Source organism: Pinus tabuliformis, chromosome 2_1 (genome assembly GCF_031772625.1).
Source record: "Pinus tabuliformis cultivar Carrire ecotype Pingquan chromosome 2_1, CPIR1, whole genome shotgun sequence".
Taxonomy (NCBI): Eukaryota; Viridiplantae; Streptophyta; class Pinopsida; order Pinales; family Pinaceae; genus Pinus; species Pinus tabuliformis.
The window spans coordinates 149,998,029-150,020,059 of NC_142299.1; positions in this window are offsets into that span (position 1 = coordinate 149,998,029).

A 22,031-nucleotide genomic window follows, 5' to 3' on the forward strand; every position below is an offset into this window, starting at 1 on the left:
GCCACAACTTGGCAATTTTCTAGGCTATGCCTATGTTTTGCCCTTTTGGACCCCTTCCCCTCACTCGATCTCTAAGATTCCACTTTCCCCTGCTTCCTAACATCCCTCCCTACTTCCAAAAATTTCCCCAAGAATTTAGAAACCACTTATCCCCTTCATTTCGCTTCATTTCGACAAAATCCCTTGTCCCACACATCGGGATAAGTTTCACTCAAAAGATGTTTCAGAGCAATCAAAGATGAATTTTGGAAAAATGAGAGCGATTTTTGTCCACAACATGCCAAGGAATAAAAACCTCCTTCACTTTTTACACAGGTGTCATGGTTTTAGAGAAATGTCAAAAATATCGTTGCCTCAGGAGAATCGAATGCACCTCTGCAGTGACCTTGGGAAAATCACGTTTTCTTCTAGCTTGGTTGGCCAAATAACCTTTTTGATGAGTCCAATGATAACTAGACACAAATAGCTTTCCAATGAGCTATCATGAGCTCAATTTGGAGTTGAGGAAGGCATTTAAAAGTTGACTGCAATAGCACTCTGCCTTGAGGCAGCCTCATTTGGCACATTTTGACCAGTCTTGGGAGATTTGATTTTTGACAAGGAAAATGAACTCCAAATTGAAAAATTCCAGTTGTGTTGGAAATTAGACTCAAAGAAATTTCTAACAAGCCCACCTGAGCCTCATTTGGATGCCGGAAATTGCCCCAAAAGTGGGCTGAAAGGCGCACTACGCGTTGAGAAATGGCGCGCTACGCATCAGGATATTTTTCAAAATTTTCATCTTCAGCTCAGGAAAGCGCAGCCAGTTTGACCAGTTTTGACTTCTGGTGGGATTTTTCACCCTCCTTGATGTAATTAATGAAATTTTGTGTTGAAATGACACTTATTTACCTATTCTAGAAGATTCATTCATAAAATAGCAAAATATTAATGAATGAATTGGTTTCCTAGCTTATAGAGGCAAGTTGTTTTGATTGCCTAGATTGTAGTGCTTTGTTTAGAATTGGTTGAAACAACTCCTAGGATGATGATCTCGACCCCTAGAGGCAAGGGAATGTGTTATATTGCCTACATTATGTATTTTCTCAATCATTTTCAGGGGTTGGAGAGGTTGGACTCTTGAGGGATAAGCTTAGACTATTTTACACTTTGTATCTCTGCAATTTTGGCAAAGGAAAGACCAGGGTTTTGCAGCACTATTTGGGATTCTTGTGGTTATTTGTGTTGATGGTGTGTTTCTCTCATGTACTTGTAAGTTTTTTATGTGCATCATTTTCTTACTATTCTCTTCTGCAAATTAAGTAAATGAAGTGCTAAGGTAGAATTCATGGTTTCTATGCTCTGCCTTTAAGTTTGCTTAATATCTATGTTTTCATCTGTTTAAGGAGAACTACTGATGGTTTCTTGCTCTCCTTAGCTCCTCACCAGTCATACCTATCCATTCACTTCCTTCAAAGGCATCAAGACAATCTCCTACCTTGCCCCAAAAAGACCTCTGCAAAAACTGTGTCTCATCCCCGCACCCAAAATTGTCGTGCTCTGTTTTCCAACAAAACCCTAAAAATTTGAAATCAAACTTTCCCTATCAGTTTACTAGCCTAAAATTAGTGTTCTTTATTGGTCATCTTAGTCCTTTGAAGACCTTTTGCCGAGATAGACCCGGAGAGAGCCCTCTCCTGTCCTCGTAGGGCTAGCTACGAGGCTAAGTGGTTTGATGTTGCCTTGGATTATGCCTTCCTCAGCCTGAGGCAAATTCGAGCACTAACACGTAGGATACGTGAATGGTACCAGTCATCACACACAGCACATTGCATCAGCTGCTTGGGTCATCTACACACTTGAGTCGAAACTATTTTGTTTCAAAGGAGTCTTTCTTGGTACCACCACCAACAATATTGCCAAGTACATGTCTGTAATTTCACTTCTCACATAAGCATCATCAAATGACATCTCCAATCTGGTGGTCAGGTTAGACTCCTAGCTAGTAGTTATGCAATTGTCAAATCGTTATCACATTCGTAATCCAACCTTATTACGTCATTATTTAAGGGTACGACTCCTGAAACTTCAATTTGAAATAATCACAAATGAACACATTCCTTGAGAATTTAATATGGTTGTTGATTCATTAGCTAACTATGTATTAGATTGGAATCTGTCTCATTCACTATAGAAGCATGCTTGAAAAGTAAAAATTTACTGAGTTAAAAAAATTTACAAAAACATTTAAAAAACATTTACGCCATCAAAATACTAAAATGTCTGTATATATATATATACATACATACATATATATATATATATCTATATATATATATATATATATATATATATATATATATATATATATAGAGAGAGAGAGAGAGAGAGAGAGAGAGAGATCAAAATCTAGTCTTTTACATCGAAATATTCCAAAACTTGGATGTTTTAAGTACAAAATGGCTACTAAGCCCAGCAACAAACACCCATGGGCTAAGCCAAAAACACCTGCTAAAAAGAGCCTATTGCTCCTGAAATTCTAAAACCGCTCTAGCTATCCTTCGAAGAGGAACCAAAAACCGCTCAGGTACACCAACTATGTGTCACTACATATGAGCAGGAATCTCCCTCATAGGAGGGGGGGGACACCCATGCTCAAGTCCTCCAGGTTCCTCAAAACCTCGCAAAGGCTGTCGGCATCACCCCCCCCAGCAAGTAGTTGGCCTCCTCATCGCATATGGCAGGGTTCGCCTGCAGGTCGTAATGGCACCACATCTGTGTTAAGTATAAAGCTTCATGTCCGTATTTATTTCACCTATAAAAACATTACATAAACATTCAAAAGCTAAAAAATACTTGAAGTACTTTCAAAAATCATTCTCAACTTGAGGACCCCAGTTGGTCCCAGGAGGTAGCATCAGGTCAGGGTCGCCGGTAAAATCCATGCCCTCATAAGCATAGTCATCAATCATCACAATTTGGCCATGAAGCCACTGGAAGAAATCTTCCTCGAAGAAATGCCAGATCGGTCCTCTTTCTGTGTGAGGATCGAGTGATGACCATCACCCCTGCCTCGGCTCCCTCAGATCAAAGGGACCTAAGCTCATCCTTGGGTGCATAACAGGTACCCTCTCAAGAATGAATGAAACTATGAGAGTACCATACCTAAAACTATGTTGGGTATGAGTCTTGCATGTCGTTAACTCTGCCTTCAACTGGCGAACCACTGCTTCACACACGTTGAACATCTGTGGCTGGACACAGTCAACTGCAAGCAATAGTTGGGCCTTTGTCGCAATGCGGGGACTCTTTGACCCCGCCAACCTCACAATCAACCATAAAATCTCCCTCATAGATCTGTACCTTATCCTCTCTATGGGGACTCTATTTCTAACTATTCTACTCTCAAGGATGCAGTAGGATTGCACCAGATCTAGGGTAGATCATGGATCTAGCCTACCCCCAGTGAGGTTTGCCTGTGCCCCATAGCATGACAATGCAGTTAAAAAGTATATGTCATCACAGTCAATAGCCAGCTCCTAATCTGCAATCCTGAACACTTGCTTGTGTTCATCCCAGCGCTGGATAATCCATCTCAATAAATCCTCCTACCCTTTCATTAGCTCCAAGTTTTCATACTTCAGTAAACCGTAGCGGTGTAATGCAAGTATGCATGCTAGATCGTTTCACATCAGCAATTCCTAGCTATCATGGGCCCGTTCTCTCCATAAACTAGTCATTATGGCCTGAAACCTGCGTAAAATAACCCTAAAAATAGTCAAAATGGGGCAAAATAGCTTTAGGAATCCTTGCATGAGGTTTTAAACTGCGCCCTTAAGCTTTAATGCTCCCCCCAATATTACACAGGGAGGATTAACACCCTCCAGTAGGTCGTACAGGGCGTTTAATGCTCCCTACAAGCCATTTGGAGGGAGTTAGTGTGAAAAAGGGCACCTCAGATCTGCAAAAATCCAACCCTGAAACTGTCAAGAAAGGTTAAGAAGCGCATAGAGAAAGGTTTTAGCCTCTACCTGGGACTGACGTTACGTCGAATGGTCACCCGGATCTCCTGCAATGGTCCGCGGAAAAGCTGCTCCTCTTTAGCTCCAAAATGCTCTCACAATTCTCAAATAGTGAAAATGGTGAATGTGAAAGCTCAAAACGCTTCCTTATATTTGTTTTTGGAGACATGATTTTTTGAAATCATTAAAGAGAAAGCAAACCATTCCCCATGATTTTTTATCATGCATGAACCCATATGTATAGGAATTGTTTCTTTTTATACTTTTTCTGCTTTTGATGAAAGTACCTTCAAGAATGAAAAGTAGTAAAAGTTGTATGCAATTCTCAAAGAGTGTTTTTCTTTTATGGGATATTATCTCGCTCTAAAAAACTGGAAAATCCCCGAGTTTGTCATCGTTGGACTCATTAAACACATATGACGATGGTCTCAGCAACTCTTTTTCGCTCTTTTTCTAGCTCATTAAACTAAAAAAGACCATTAGAGCATTCTTTTTAGGCACTTTTTTCTCTCATAAAACTGAAAAAATCCCAATTTTTTCTTTAGGCTCATTAAACATTTATAAAGATGACCCGAGCATTCCTTTTGGTACTTTTCTTGCTCGTGAAACTGAAAAATCATGAGCTTTTTTCACCGGGCTCGTTAAAAATCTATGGCAGCAACAAGAGAACTTGCTTTTATGGGACCATTTCTCGCTCTTAAATCGAAAAATCCCTAAGTTTTTCCCCTTCTTTGGGCTCATTAAATCTACGAAGAAGGAATGAGCAGTTCTTTTACCTCTTTTCCCTTGCTCAATAAACTGAAAAATATACCTTGAGTTTTCTTCATTTGACTCGTTAAAATTTGATGAAGGTATTGAGTTTGTCGTCGCGCGACTCATTAAAAATTCACGACGAAAAATGAGTTTAGTCTATCTCCTCGTACTCGTAAAAAAATGAGGTCAACATCTATTGAACATAGGTTTCTCTTTATCTGGATTCAATAGATTAACTCACGGAAAAGTAACCGATCCGGGTATACTATTAACCTTTTTCGCACCCAGTTAACAACTATGACAATGGGACCATCATGGAGTCATTCTTTATGATCTTTTCAAACTCTCTAAATATGAAAATACCACCGAGTTGTCTAGTCTGGACTCATTAAATTACACAGACAAGATATAGAGTCGCTCTTTTTACGATCCTTTTCAGACTCTCAAAACATGAAAAGATCAACGAATTTGTCTATCTGGACTCATTAAACTAATCAGATAGGGCATAGAGTTGTACTTTTCGTGGTCCTTTCAAACTCTTAAAATATGAAAAGATCGACGAGTTTACCCGTCTAGACTCACTAAACTAATCAGATGGGGAAAGTAGACAATGCAACTGCATTCAATATTAGAAAGTGTGGTTTGGTAGCAGTCATTCCCTTGAACATGGCACTCCCTCAGATAAACCTTCCTTGTGACAGCCTCTCAATATGAATCCTACCATCCTATGAGTTTAGCCTAAATACCCTGATGTTCTTGCATCTCTGTATCCTAACACTCTTTGGTGTTCATAAGTCTAGTGCTGCATGGTTAAAACCGTTGTCGTGTCTTCTATTGTTCAAGGGTTAACCTTTTGTTTCCTCCATCAACCCATCAAGCATATCCTTTCATCATGCCCTCTGTTGTTTAGACCCAATGCTCAAAGATTCCTCAAAAAACAAATCATTCTTGTCCCGTTTCATGTCGATTGATGTAGGACACATTATTTCCTACCTTTCGACAGGTATCTTCCTATCGAATTCGACACTCTATCTAGGAAGACAACCCAGAAACACATTTAGTGCCTTGGCACTTGCAAACATTAGTGGCAGGTCGCCTTGTGTTTGATCAGGGGTTTTCATTATTGGCTCTTGTTTAAGCGATTCTATAGGTGTTCAACGACAAAAACATCTTTCACACTCATTAGATTGTATTGTGCATCTTGGAGACCATCACCATTATTGGTGGCCTTTCTCGCATCTGTTAACGGTCTCCATTATTGACTGGTAATCAGATGATTTTGTGCATGTTCAACATCAACACATATATTCACATGTATTGATCTATGATGTTCGGTGCAGCGGAAATCAAGACCTTGGGTAGAGGCTTGCATCACTCAGCCTTTCTTCCTCTCCCAAGTTGTGTATATTGTTTTTTTGGAGACAACTCATCAAAATGATCATATTATGACACCGGATCCGCATTATGCTTATTGGCAGCCAACATCGTCATATCTCTTTTATGAGAAAATAACTTTGACATAGCTACTGAGCATGGGAATTCCCGACTCAGGACATGATTTTAGTAGTTTTATATATATGTGTTGTATCAAGTTTCCCATACCACCAGAAGCTCTGATCCTCTCTCTCTTTTTGTTGAAGAAGGAAAATTACAGTTAAGTAAAGTATTTCGGCCATCGTCGCAGCCTTTGATCTCACACTTTAGCGGGCATCTGTTATACAGAAAAATGACCCCTCATCAGCTCATAAGGGAAAGACATGATAGCTGAAGCAAAGACCAAGATCACAAGCCTTGTTTCCACACTAATGTTGTCTATGCACTGACAACCTGCTTTATAAAGCTTCTCAGCAAGCCTAAGGGTGTGTTAGTGACCCTACTAACTCTAGTTGTTAGTTCGGGAATAGCGTTAGTGGATCCTAATGCGGTTCTAGAGGTCAAAGGAGCGAATTGACTCATAAATATCTAGATATTTGCTCCTAAATCTACTCAATAAAAGCAAGGAAACATCTCAAGTTAGGCCTATTTGGGGGATTTCTAATCCTAACAAAGGAGGCAAATGGGAAAGAGCTGAAAAGCATGGAAACTTCATTGCTTTTACCCTAAGGAACTCATGGGGAAACTGGGCAACCCCAACTCAATTGCTACATAAGCAAAGCTAGGGCTATGGTGATGGAGGTCAGATCATTTGAAAGGATAGCATACTTGATTGATGAGCATTGTCTCAAATCAGAGAAGTTGGTAAGAAGGGGGGAGAGAGAGAGAAGCTAGAGGGGTAAGGGAAGGCTGATGCAATAGATGGCTGTAATCACTCTTTTGACATTAATATAGAACTACAGTTGTACTGTCTACTCCGTGGTGTTGGTACTATCATTCATTAGCTTGTTTTTCCAATACCTTTTACCATGAGTAGCTTAGTTATGTGTAAATATATGTTCTTTTATGAATTCATGTATTAGTTATCGAGGTTGTATGTTGTGATTATGCTTGTCTCTTCTATGTGTAGGACTTGATCTGGAGCAGACTCAGGGGACTTCCACCTAGCTGCATTGTGCTCTCCAGCAAATCTACATGGAGGCTTGGGTAATCTATTTGTCCTACTTTGATAGTTAGTTATTGTTTATGGAAATCCATGTAACTTTGTGACAGTTGCAGATAATCTTATAGTCTGCCAAAGGTCCCGGGAAGACCTTTGAGGGTATCTCCATTCTCCATACACCGTGCATTTTATCCTACAGCAACAGTTACATTGATGTTCGGGGCTACGCGAAGTGGAAGAACCTACAGGAATGAACGAAGTAAGGGACTAGAGAGTAGCCCTTTGATTTCACCTCCGTGAGGGGATGAGGAAGAGCTCTTGAAGTTATCTCCACGAAGTGCGATCCATTTGATAAGGCAGAGAATTCCGTGCATACCACCACCACCCACGCCACCGCCAGCTTCACCACCATCACCTCCATCTTCACCCATACCACCTACATTGCCACCCGATTCAATATGGCAAGCACAATAAAGTTGCATGTGTTCAAGGGATTGGGAAATGAAGACCCGGACCAATTTTGGTTCGTGGTAAAAGTTGTATGGGAAGCGCAGGGAGTTACGGATGACAATATAAAGAAAGCAACACTCGTTAGCGCCCTACAGGATCGTGCACTGACCTGGTACATTAATCACTCAAGTGATAATCCGAATGTGGGAATCATAGATATCCAAACAGCACTAAATAAGGAATTTAGCCAACCGAAGTCAAAGGCATAGTCGATCATTGGTTCAAAGAGATCACAATCCCACCAAGCGAGACTCCTTGGGAGCTGAATCAAAGGCTGAAGTGTACAATTCGTGAAGCTAATATGAATTTGATGGATGGAAAGCATCGTGAATGGTTTGTAGCATTACTAACGCTGCATTTGGGGAACGCGTTGTCGTAGCAGAGGTTAACAACTCAGGTAGAGTCCTTGGAGATCGCGATGAGATTGCATGAGACTCCAATGCAGGATCCTAACTTGGGAGTTCATCAGATCCACGGGCAGTTGAAAAACTTATTCCTTGAGATGAAGAGCCTGAAACAGGAAAGGATAGCTTGACCAAAAGTGCGCAGAGAGGTGTGGTGCGTAAAATGAAAAGGTTATGGTCATGAAAAAGACCATTTCTCGATGTTTGTGAATTACCTTGTGGGAGGAGGACTGATGTTGTTAAGGACAGAAGCACAAGTGAGACCTAGTGCGGCACCTACTTTGTGGTGCATGATTTGTCAAATAGGTGGAAAGCATGCTACAAACAACTACCATTTGTTATAGAAGTACACACAAAATTCACAATAATTGTTATGTAATTTCTGTAGGTCGGTTGGACATGATGAGCGCACTTGTAGAAGCTATGAGTTGATGATGGATAGAACTCCCACCTACAAAGTTCAGGTTGAAACATGCCCCCTAAAGCAGAGTGCAGGGATGGTGTGAACCAAATTTTAGGAGCGCAGACGAGGCCAAGGCCGAGGAGGACCTGGAAGAGGTCGCGGACAACTGATATGCTACAATTGTGGAGGGACGGGACATTATGCCCACAATTATACAAACCCAATGTGTCCATCATGTTTTTATTGTACCTTGTTTGATCATGAGATGGAGGATTGTCCTATGCTAATAGTTAGGATAGGCGACAAGGGAGCACTACCACTGCCCCCGACTCAAAACCTGAAGTTGATGAGGTCTGAGCCACACGAGGAAGATCCAAATGTGAACATTGTGCTCCAAACTGGAATTACGATGGGAGATGATAAAGGAAAATAGACAAAAGATAGCACTTGGGTTCGCAAAGCTCTGGCAAAAGAAGCGGAGTTTGATTTGGAGCACGCTCGAGAAACCTTTATGGGAGCTAAGAAGATCTTCGTTGATGCCTCCACTTAAGGAAGAAAAGAAATATTGGAGCTAGAGATGGACCCATTCATACTTATGACATTCCTAGAAACATGCATGAAGCTACTACGTGAGAGTAAGTCTATGAAAGGATTGTAGGAACTCATTAACAGATGCGTTGGGACCGCACCAGGAGAGTCGTGCGTAGTCCGGAAGATTGGAAAACACAAGACTAGGACAGGAAGAGAAATGAGGCTAACCACGCAGATTGGAGAATATGAGATGGACCACGTAATTATGGACTTAGGATTGGACACGAATGTTCTGCCAAAGCAGACATGGGAGCGCATGGGGAGGCCTACGCTATAGTGGTCCCCTATTCAGCTACAAATGGTCAACCAACAGAAGATAATACCCATGGGGCGATTGCAGGGAATCACCGTGGATATTGAGGGAGCGCACACTAGAGGACTTTGAGGTGATAGAGATTTTTGATGATAGCATCCCTACCCCACGCTCTTAGGAATTGATTGGGCCACTGACATGAATGGGGCGATCAATCTGAAGAAGCACAAGATGATTTTTGAGAAGAAGTCTCTGCGTGTAGTTATACCCTTAGACCATGCTGAAGGATCGCGCTATACAAAGCCGGTGCACGACTATGAAAGTGATTATGATTTGGACTGTATCTATAAGATAACCACATGAGAACAAGAGTGGGTAAATCCCACCGCGGATGGATGAATTTCATGGGAGCATGAAAGCTCCTGCACTTTAGATTTGGATGAGGAGATAGAACGATGGCAGAACCAGTTACACGAGGTAACCACGCTTAATTGTAACATGATGACAAGGTCACTATGTTGTGTATCGACATAAGTGAGAGATTTGCCTACTTATGATGGATTAGGTGAGTTGGGTGCTTTCTTGGACAGATTTGAAAGGGAGGTGCCAGAAAAGCAATGTTTCCAGGCCTTGAATCGGGTACTACGCGCTACGCCTGCAAGGTGGTGGGGTTCACACAAAGGAAGCTTTGAAGAATAGCCCGAATGTAGGAGGATGTTGCACTCATGGTTTGGGAAACCTATAGTGCGATTGGCAGATAAATACAATGGACGGGATGGTATGTGCGCACATATGTTTAGGTGGGTACAGGCATATGGTAAACAACCTGCACAGATGAACATGAACTTCATATTGGGGAATATGGTCAATAATCATGTGTTGGGGGGGAATGCGCGAATAGTTCCTCAAGTTGGAATGATAGAGTGTGGAGAGAACGAGCACATAGAAGGTTATCCATGCGGAAGCATTTAACGAAGTATGTGAAGCACTAAACAAGGTATGTAATGTGCAACAAAGTGATTGGGACCTATGCGTACCAACAGTTTTATGGGCTTATAGGACAACATGCAAGAAACTGACAGGAAAGACGCCTTCTAGGCTAGCATATGGAGTGAACATTGTAATGCGATGGAGTATATTATGCCTAGTCTGTGCATAGCGACACCCATGGATATGACAAATCGCGGAGCCTTGGAAGAAGGGATCATGCAGATGGAAGAACTTGAAGAAGAACGCTTGGAACCTGATGAAGGAATCCGCAGGGTAATCTTAGGCTCCAAGAACTCATGAATGAAAGAGTTCGGTTGAGGGATAAAATCACCATGGTGGAAGAAGAAGTCAAGAAGCTTGAGGAAGGAATAAAGAATGACTTTCTTGAAAAAAAAATGTTGAAAAAAAATGTGGTGATAAAACAAGATGTGCACAATTATGTTGACGAATTTGGGGACTACCACCAAGAGTTGATTAGTTTGATGCTTTGGATTGGATTGTATGTTACTAAGGGGATCACAGATGGTGGCATGATGTAGTTGGTAAAATGCACGATGCAGCTGGTGAAGTCAAATGGTGAACCCTTCCCGGGAGAAGTAAACGATAGTTGGTTGAAGTCATATACAGGTGTCCCGGCCATCTAAGTAGTCATGGGAAGCGTAGTCTTAACACTCCAGGCAGTTGAAAGGAGGTGCAGGACTATAAAATACTCTGCCCGAGAGCTACGCGATGACAGGACTGCGTGCAGGTGAGAAGTGTCACAAGGTCCGCGACAGCGCAAGGGTAGCTACATTGCTGCGTGGATTGGATATAAAGTGACATTATAGTCACTATTCATGTTGTGATTCTTGGTTTGAGACCAAATGGAGCAGGTGGCAGGCATTTAAGGCATACTTTAAGGGCTAGATTTGGGAAAATATGCTGCCAAGGGAGCATTAATAGAAGGATTTGAGGGGAACAGTCGAATTCAAATTCAAAAGGCACTATAAATTGCAAAGGGTTGCCCAGCAAACAACAATTGGCCATTTGAGAATTGAACTGTCGTGCGCCTAGAGATTTCTGAACCCGGACCTGTTTGATCTGTTGGAGTTAAAGACATTGTGTGAACACCTATGTGAGTAGTTGAGATATTTCTGGAAAAGCAAGATGGCAGCGTCTGAAGAAGCCAGGGATATCGGAGAGATGACCATTGAAGAGGCTATGCAGGCCATGACCATAGGAGATGCCCCTGAGAGTGCCGAGATAGTCGCGGAAATCCATAAATCACCATGCATGCCGAGACCCAAGAAAGATAATCAACTCATGGTTATGGTGCGCGTGTCCCCTAGAAACCCACTGCAAACTAAACTGACCATGGAAGAAAAGGGGAAAGAGGTTAATCTGGAAATTGATGAGGAGGAGGAAGACCTTGAAGAAATCTTGGTCGACGAGGAGAAGGACAAAAACATGGAGGTGGAAACTGGGGGCGTGGACCCTCTAAACAGGTTGCCTGCTTATGTTCCTCCATGGAAGGGGAAGGCAAGGGTGCCCAAGGACCTAGATGAGAGCAAGAGCTCTCTGTAGACTCCGCTGCTACCCCACAACATCATTTTTGAAGGAGCGCACTTGGGATGGGTGTCGAGTCTAAAGTTTGAATATTGGGATCTTGTAGACCATGAGAAATACCCACACTTGGAAACCATGCCGCTCATGAGGCCGAATAAAAACACTACGGTGGCAGTCATAGAGTTGGAGCCGCAGAAGTGGTTGCACGGAGTAGAGAAAGCAGGGTTGTTAAACCTACTTTGGGTGTCACATTACCATCGTGTCCCAATAATTATCTGTGTCATCAGGCAGCTGCTCTACCTAGTGCATGATGGGTGTTTGTGGCTGGAGGAGCCCATCCCCATCACGGACCACTTGATTCATAGAATTATCCAGCTTCCTTGCAAAGGGGAGGACCCGGCGAATATTTCGGAGGTTAAGAGCAACAATTTGGCCATTGCAGAGGCCATGAAGACAAAATTAAAACCAGAGAAGAAGAAGAGAGGGTACGTGATCTCCAGTATCAACAATAAGGCAGTCATAGTTTCCACCTAGATATTGGCGAGCAAGGTTATGCGAAAGTGCCACGTGGATGATGTGCCCACGTCGGTGATAGCACTTACCGCACAATGCATGGAGGGGTTCCACTTTAACTGGTCAGAGTACTTATGCAAGGAGTTTCTGGAGAATCATTGTGAGGCACAGGTTCAGGGGAATACCTTCCACTATCCATGGCTTCTGTTGTCCATAGTGTTGGTGGCTTGGGAATTGCCTAAGGATAGCTAGTTCCCACAATTGCACGGGATCTTACGGAGGAAGAAAAGTATGCTTTGTTGTGGGCCACTAAAGACACGCAAAGGATCCAAGAGAGTAAGATATTATGGGTTTTCATGGAGATGAACATGAGAATGGGGGTTAACGGCAAGCCGCGGTTATCGCCCACTATCTATAATAGTCTATAAAGCTTCGTAAAGTTCAAGGCAGACTTCCATCACATGTATGTCAGGGCACGCAAGGACCCCACAAAGAAGTGGAATGAGCTCCCGTACCTAGCCACGGATGATTTCATATTCACCATACTTGAGTCGTGGCCACCAGAGTGGCGCACTCTAGCCATCTCTGCATTGGAAATGGAGAAGTTGGTTGCACAAACGAAGAAGGAGGAGGCCAAGTTGCGGATGGTTTAGTTGGCAGAGAAGAGAAGAAAAGAGTCGGCATCATCAAAGGAGTAGGAGGTGCGGGACACTATGAAGGTAGTAGTAGAACAGTAGAAGGAAGTCGTAGAATAGCAACAAGCATCAGAGAAGGAGCACGAGGGCCATAAGTCGTTGTTGCCTGAGGAAGATCCTGAGATAGAGGAAGGTGGCACGGACCCACTGACAGCGTCTACACAGCTGAAGAGGCAATGACCGAGAGATCAAGTGGGGCCGACGAAGAAGTCAAAAGCCTCCAAGACTTCATTCAACCCCATCACCCTCACTGCGGGAGACCTGCATCACATAGGAGAGACAGTGCGTTATGTCACCATAGAGGCCCTCCAGCAATTCATGAAGGAAAATCAGATGGAATTGGGGGCCCTCTGGGCACAGATACAGGAGTTGCAGGTGCGCACTCCTCAGGCTGGTACTCTGTCGACTACCCTCGTAGTAGGAACAGCTGCAGCTGAGGAAATGTTGCGCACTTGCGTGACCAATACTATAGTGTTGTCGGAGGGGGAATTGGTTACAAAAAATGAGGCTGACGGGCATATGGTTAGTACACTAAAAGAAGTGGTGATTAACATGGTTGCGCTCCCTTGGGAGATGATCTATGTTATGAAGGATGGAGTAACTATAGAACTGCAACCTAGGGAGGGTCGAGCGCTACAGGTGTTGAGTGAACAGTGAATTAACATGGAGAAACTGAGCCTGCACTGTGATGAGTTCATGGCGCAGAACTAGCAGATTGTGTAGGTGGTTGAAGAAGCCTTCCAAATGGTCCCTGAGTTGGCCATCCCAGTAGAGGCACCAACAGAGGCATGCATCCTGAGGCTAGCAGTAGGGGCTAAGGTTTAGCTGGAGCTACAGTTGAAGGCACAGCCTTCAACTCCTCCAGAGGTAAGGTAACAACGCGCCAGCAGCATTACATCAGGGATAGACGAGATCAGCAGTGCAGTGAGGACCCAAACATATAGTGCTTAGAAACAAAGTCACATGAGCTACAACAATAGAAAGATGACATCAAAGGGACTGCACAGATGGTGGCCCTCACACAGAGGCTTGCGCAGATGCAATAGGCCAAAGCACTTAAGGAGCAAGTAGACGCGGCACGACATAAAGAAGCGGTTTTGAAGGTGCGCGTCCAACCTTGGATCGATGAGGCATTCGTCATTACAGCATCAATCAAATCAAAGCTCGTGTAGATGCAGGGAACGCAGGAGCAAATGTAGGGAAGCAGTTTAGATACCGTGGTCTCTGAATAGCGCATGCAGGAGGTACAGCAGGCAGCTGCTCAGTGTTGCCAATCTTGCAGCAGTTTGGGGAGAGTTGGGAGGTCTTCGTGCGAAGATCTTTGCACCAACAAAGTGACTCGAGGGAAAATCACGATGTTTGTGTTGGAGGCCTGTTGGGCGAAGGATCCCCCAAGGGAATTTTTGGGGCTTAAAGCCTAGATTTTGACCAAATCCGATGTAAAGACTCTGCGTTTTATGGGCATGGAGTGTGAGATTGTAAATGAGTCATAGGGTTGTCCACCCTCATTTTTGTAATGTAATGTCGGCTTTAGAAATCTAGCCATGGTCCGTGGACCATGGGATTGTATAAATAGAGCGAGGCTCTAAGTTGTAAGAAGAAATGTAAGCGATGAATGAAGGATGAAGAATTGAGTCTTATCTAAGTGTACAGTCAAGTCTTGGGTCGTAGAGTAGGAGAAGGCTCTACAGCTGAGTGCACAGAGGCCTAGTAGTCCACAGCTGAGTGCATGGACCCCTGCAGCTGAGTGCACAGGGTGAGTCGAGTCTATAACCATTGGAGAAGTAATAAAGAGAAGTTTCATGTCATTTTTGTGTATCTTTTTCCTGTTTTATACATTGAGTATATTGGGTATGAATTGCAATTTTACTATTTATATGCACAAACTTATAGGATTATGTTAACTAAGAGAAGATAAAACAAAGTATCTATTTACACGAAGTTAACTAACAACACTAAGAAGATAAGTAAGATCTACAGTGTAACTTAGGAATTAGAACAGATCGCTGCCTAGGTAGCACGAAATCACCTCAGCCCTTAGTGAGGGTTTCACGAAGGCGATTGTCACAGATCGCGAAGGTCTCGTAGGTCAGGACAGTGTGCGAGGTGACCTGCACGAAGCTATTCACAGTTGGACTAAATCGACCCCTCAGACATCTCCAGGGTGCGGAAACTTGGCTCCAGCATCCCCCCATACTGCTTTGGGTGAGACCTCAGTCCATGCTCCACAGGTTGTTGTTGAAAGGGCCAGTAGTGTAGGGATTTGTTTGGCTAATTAAGTCTGAACCTAGGTCAGGCCCCACCAAGCCAATAATCCCTTTGACTATAGAAACATGATCAAGTAGACATCCTAACAAAATCTCAATACCCTGACTCAACAATCATCATAACATATCTCAACGCTTACACACCCCTTCCCATGATTTAAATTTAATGATCAAGGTGATAACCAAGCTCATAATGACTCTCCAGGCAATAAAAGGTCAAACGTATGAGAGTGAAAATGTTTATGATGTTGAGTCTTTGTATGATAGCAAAACTCATGAAATTTTGAAAACCTTCGACCAATAAACTAACCTACTCTAACATTGGTTCCATTGGGAATGGCGGCCCCCTTGTGAGGTACCAAGAATGATACTGTGGACCATAAGCCTATCCATTAGGCAAGAGAAACAATGTGCAAAACTGAGAAAAAGACCAATAATTCTAGAAAAATATAATGACCGTATTGACTGAAAAAGACTACATAACCGACATACTCCTATCTAACAAACTGAATTATTTATGGCAGAAGAAAACTAGGACCTCATGGCCTTCACCTCGGGCTTCAAATCCCAACTCCTACTACCCACACTTGCATTATTCAAAAGTAAAATGGTATAGACAATGACATGATATTACAACTATGAAATTATGTGAGAAAATGCTTTAGCAACCTACCATTTACAGGCCTTTCCCTAACTGGTTGATTAGATAAATCCTCAAGAAGATAACCATTTTACCCCTGAATGCAGCAATCTTAAAAGGTCCTTTCCACAGATTTTCAAACTTTCCATGTTTTCCCTTATCTTCATTTCGGGCATCCCACTTTAATACCAAATATCCAATTTGAAAATCAGCTACCTTCATTCTTTTATCATAAATTATTTTTATTTTGTCTTGTACCAGCTATGTATTTTTAAACACCTCTTCTCTGGACTGTTGAAAGTTGAATCATTTGTCCAATCCTCCGTTGCATGTCATTTGACTCTACCACGGCCTCTTGCAACAGCTTTATAACTGGGACTCCCAACGATGAATGGAAGAGTCCATCTATTCCATAGACCAATTGAATGGATACATCCCTATCAACTTCCTAATACTCACACGATCTGCCCACGACGCATGTACCAACTTTTTGTGCCAACTCTTCTTATTTTCTTACAACATTTTCTTGATAATATTTACGAAACTTTTTTTCAAGGATTCTACCAAGCCATTACCCTTAGGGTAATAGACTATAGAATTTCCTAAAATAATGTTATATTTGTGACAAAAATATATCATCCTTTTAGATCTGAAAGCAGCGGCATTATATGTCATAATATTTTGTGGAAAACCAAAACGAGACAAAATGTTACCTTCCAAAAATTGGATGATTATCGTGTCTGTAGTTTTTACGTTTAGGATTGCCTAAATCCACTTGGTAAACAGTTGGTTGCTTTCAATATCCATTTGTGTTGTCGATAAGAAGTGGGATGAATTTCACCAATAGAACTGAATCCCCATTGCTGAAATGGTGACTCAACTGCTATAGGCTTCAAGGGAAGCAGGAGTAGCTTCTTTTGTCCTTCAAACATCTGGAATTCCCAACAGCTGGCCACCCTTTTATAAACATCAGCAAACAAACTGGGCCAATAAAGGCCAACTCTTAAGATCTTGTTCGTTGTGGTTTTCCAATACAAGTGCCCGCCACAATCCCCTTTGTGAAACTGTTCCATTGTTGCTTGAGCCTCATCTTCTAATAAAAAATTAAGCAGCATTCCACCAAGGTCCTTCTAGTACAAGAACTGATCAATAATACAAAATTTTACTGCCTTTAACTTTAGAAAGTGAGCTTTAGTTTTAGGCCAATCCGGAGGTGCTTGTAAATGTTACAACACATATAAAATATTAGCATACCAAGGTGAGGCAACAAACCTTTCCAGAACTTGTTGGACATTGCTTGAGAGATCCTCTTCTGCTAGGACAACTAAGAAATTGATTTGGAGAGACTACAAATTGGATTCTTCCATCATTCGAGCCAAGCCCTGACCTTTAATCAATTTTGTTGGTTTGATCTCTATGTCATATTCAAGTATTGTAGCAATCCACTTACCCCTCCTTCCATCTGGGTCACTTTGAGTCAAGATGTTTTTTGCTGCAGCACTAGGCACATAAACCACAACATGAGAATGAAAAATGTATACCCGAAAATATTTCAAGGCCTTAATAAGAGAAAATGCTTGTTTTTCCATTATTTCATACTTGAGTACAACATCTCTGAGCACCCTGCTGAAAAATGCAATAGGTTGTTCGACTCCCTGCTAATTTTTCTGCAATAGGAGAACAATGATACTATGCTCAGATGTAAAAGAAAATACTATGTACTCATGTGTATAATCCAGACTAGCCAATGTGGGAGCACAGGAAAATACTACTTTGACTTCATTGAAATATTTCCTACTATCTTCACCTTGTTTCACCTCATTGTCTCGCTTCAACATATCTGTGATTTTTTTGGAAATTTCAGCCAGATTTGGAATGAACCTTCTCAAAAAATTAATTCTACCCAAAAAGGACTAAATCTCTTTTTTACTCCTAGGAATGTCCATTTTCTGAATCACTGAAACTCTATTATGGTCTATTTTGATGTCATCTTTCAAAATAATATGACCCAACAACTTGCCTTCCTCCAATCCAAACAATGATTTCTTGGGGTTTAATGAAATGTCATGTTTCCTACACTTCTCAAATATTGTTCTTAAGTGCTACAAATTCTCATCATCGGACTGTGAGTAAACAGTAATATCATCAAGGTATATGACAAGAAACTTGTCCTTTTGTTCTACAAAATCTATGTCCATATCTCGCTAAAATGTTGCGCCTGCATTCATTAGACCGAACGGCATCTTGGTATATTTGAAAGTCCCCCAAGGTGTAGTAAAAGTAGTCTTATCTTGGTCTTCTGAGTGAACCAGAATTTGGTTATACTTGGAAAAACCATCCAGCAATGACATTCTTCTTGCACCAACAACCTTCTGAAGTATATGGTCCATTTTCGGTAGCGTATAATTGTCTTTGAGTGACACCCTGTTCAAATTTCTAAAATATACACATAATCTAATCTCACTGATCTTCTTTCTAACTGGTACCAAGTTAGACAACCAATCAGAAAATCTAAGAGGTATTATTATGCCAGCATCAAACAACTTCCTTACCTCTTTTTCAATCAGGGGCAACAACATCGGATTTTTTCTTCGCAACTTCTTCTTAAATGGTTTCTGATATGTTTTGATTGGTATTGTATGTTGAATAATGTCTTTGTTATACACTTTTAAGTCTACATACCCCCATGCAAACACATCAGAAAATTCAGTCAATAACTGCAAATATTTTCTCTTCATCTCTGGACTTAAATTTTTGGACAACTTTATCATTTTTGGGTGTTTTGTTGTACCTATATTGCATTCTTCAACTACTCCTATAGGTACTAGTTTTGGCCTCTTAGCCACATCATTATGGTTAAACAATTCCTCCAAAGGTAAAAGCCCTCTTGGAAGGACATTGTCTTTGAGTTGCAATATTTTTAACTCAATACCATGCTTATCTAATTCTTCCTTTAGCTAATTAATAAAACTTTCTTTATCTACATCTTCCCATCCACCATCCCTTTTCAATTTCATTTTGGCAAATTCTTCCTTCATCAATAAAAAATTCTCCAACTACTTGTCATTTTCGAAGACTTTCCAGTGCTTCATGTTATCTAGGACAGTAAGCCTATGTCTGACTTCTACCTTATATTTCCCTTTAACACTACTGGGAATTTCAAATTCAGAGGCCGAAGTGGCCAATGCATCTGCAACAGCATTATCCCTCCTAGGAACAATTGATAAACTATACTCAATAAAATTTTGCAAATAATCTAAGACAAAATTACGATAAGCACACATCTGGGGGTGTTTGGTTTGATATTCACCTTTGACTTGTCTAACCACAAGCTCACAATCCCTGTAGATAGTTATTCTACTAGCTCCTGATTTCTTCAAATTTTTCAAACCCAAAATAAGAGCTTCGTATTCTGCTACAATGCTAGTACAGTCAAAAAATAATTTGTAAGGACATAGTTTTGACTTACCAACCTCTGTCTTTATTATCCATATCCTCGCACCAGCACCTTCTCTGATGGCTCTCCCATCGACATGAATGGTCCAAACACGTTTTTTCTTACCCTTTTCAGCCTTCAAACTTTTAGATTTCTCATGGACAGTTTGGCTGCTCTGTTCCTGATCTTTGTTGCTATCATGTTCCTCCATTTCATGATTGTCTTCATCATAATTTTTCTCATTGTTTGCTTCTTCCTAAATTTCTAGAACAACTAATTTTATACTGTCGTCTTTTTCAGGATAACTACCCAAAATTTCTAAATTTTGAGCATTTTCCCTTTCCTCTTCCACATCTGAAACAACCTCTCCATCATTAGGACAATCTGAATTGAACAACACAAATGAGTCTAGATCAGAGTGAACAACATACACTACATGATTCATGGGCTTATCCTTACTGCTGATCATGTATTACATGAGCAGTTCCCTATATAACCTTCTCAACTGACCTCCAAAAACTGGAATTGTGATGTAGGACATGTTTGTTTGTAATGCTCCATTCAACTTTGCCATCCAAGATCTGGACAAAAGCATACCATACCTGGGAGGTATATCTGCCACCACAATATCCATAACCATACACTTTGAAGGAATTTGAGTTAAGGACACTGCTAAATCCTTAATTAATCCCAGACACTTCACCTTACTAGAATCAAATGAATATAGGTCCTTGTATGGTCTTGTAATATCTAAACCTAATCTCTCCATGATTACTTTCGGCATTAGATTGTGTGAAGCTCTAGAGTCTAGCATAGCATTATGCAGAATTTTCTCATGCACATTCAAGCTGACATAGAAAGGAGGAACATCTCCATCCTACCCTTTGTCATCAATATTTGGTCCAAAAATAATAGCTAGATGATCTTTCGCTATGTTGACTGTATTAGAGGATTTTTTTACTCTAAGTGTCTTTAAAATCTGATACATATTGATAGTTCTTTTCCAATTCACTAATAGGAATGGATGTCTTTAATTTAGAAATTTTAGCTTCAAGATTAGAGAGATTTGATACCTTTTCAACCTCTCTATGGGAAAATTCCTTTTTTTCTGTAGCAAACTTGGTTGTGTCTTCCTTTCGTTGAAATATAGTGATAGGAGGCTCCTTTATTTGGGCACTTGTGCTAGGGACATCCTTCGTTTACATACGTGTACTAAGGATATCCTTCTTTACATTACTAGCTGCCATTTCTTTCTTTGATGTATTGTTGATTTGTATTTCTTTCTTCATTGTATTGCTTCCCATATTTTTTTTCCTCAAATTATATTGTCACAGCACTAGCATGATGGAATTTTGATATCCCTTCCTATATTCCTCTGATACAGTGATTAACATATCATTTTGAGACTGATAAAACAACATTTCTTCATCGTCTGCCTCAAAATTTTCAAGTATCTCCTGCTCTTCATCTTCTCTAGTCAGATACACATCTTGTTTCCCATCACCAAAAAACAGAATTTGATCCTTCGTCAATTGATCGTCCTCCTATTATTTATCTTGAGCATAATTTTGCTAAAAAGGTTGTCATATTTTTTGTTGTGACTACTCTAGACCCTTCTTCTCCCTTGGTTTGATTGGAAATTATGGCTTCCTTCGAAAACTTGGATTTTTTATTTGTGGACCAATCTGAGGTTCTCTAGTTGTTGTCCGGTCAGTCAGAGAGATTTTCTCCATCATCTTCTCCATATTTTTTACCAATGTATCAAATTTAGCATCAGTAGAAGTAGTGGGATCCTCTTTTATGGTAACTCTTTTCTCTAACTTCATTTTGGATTTTTTTGCTAACAAATTAGCCTCCACACTAACTGCATTGTTTTGCATGTCCTCCAGTGTTGCCAGATTTATTTCCCTAAGTTGGTAGGCCATTTCAAGGTCAAAATCATCAGGATAATGAAGCAAGGCCATCCCAGGAGGAGGCTTGATCTCTACAAGAATTGAATTATACAGTTTATTGAACCTTACAGAAAAATCTTGAACAGTTTCTCCGGGCTGTCTTTTTAGATTATTATACTTAGCCAGAATTTGCAAGGGATTCTTCTTCTCACCCCACCTTGCAAGAAATGCATCTTCCAACTCTTGATAATTGGAAAAATCTCCTGGGTGAGAACTCGTGAACCATTTCTTGACATCACTGGAAAAAATCTAAACAAATAATCTCATTTTAACATCATCGTGGTCAACTTCCTCCAAATCTACAAAATCATTGACCCTATCAACATGTTGTTTGGCAGTAATTTCTCCTGCACCATCATATTTGGGAAGCCTCTGACCATAATTAAGAGGTAAATCATGAAGTTGAGCATGAAAAACCAAAGGGGAATACCTCGTTTCCATGACTATTGTGTGATAAATTGGATGACTGTGTTGAAAATGGCAACAAGAAATGCTAAAAATAGAAGTGCTAAAAATAACACTACTAAAAATAGTAGTTTGAG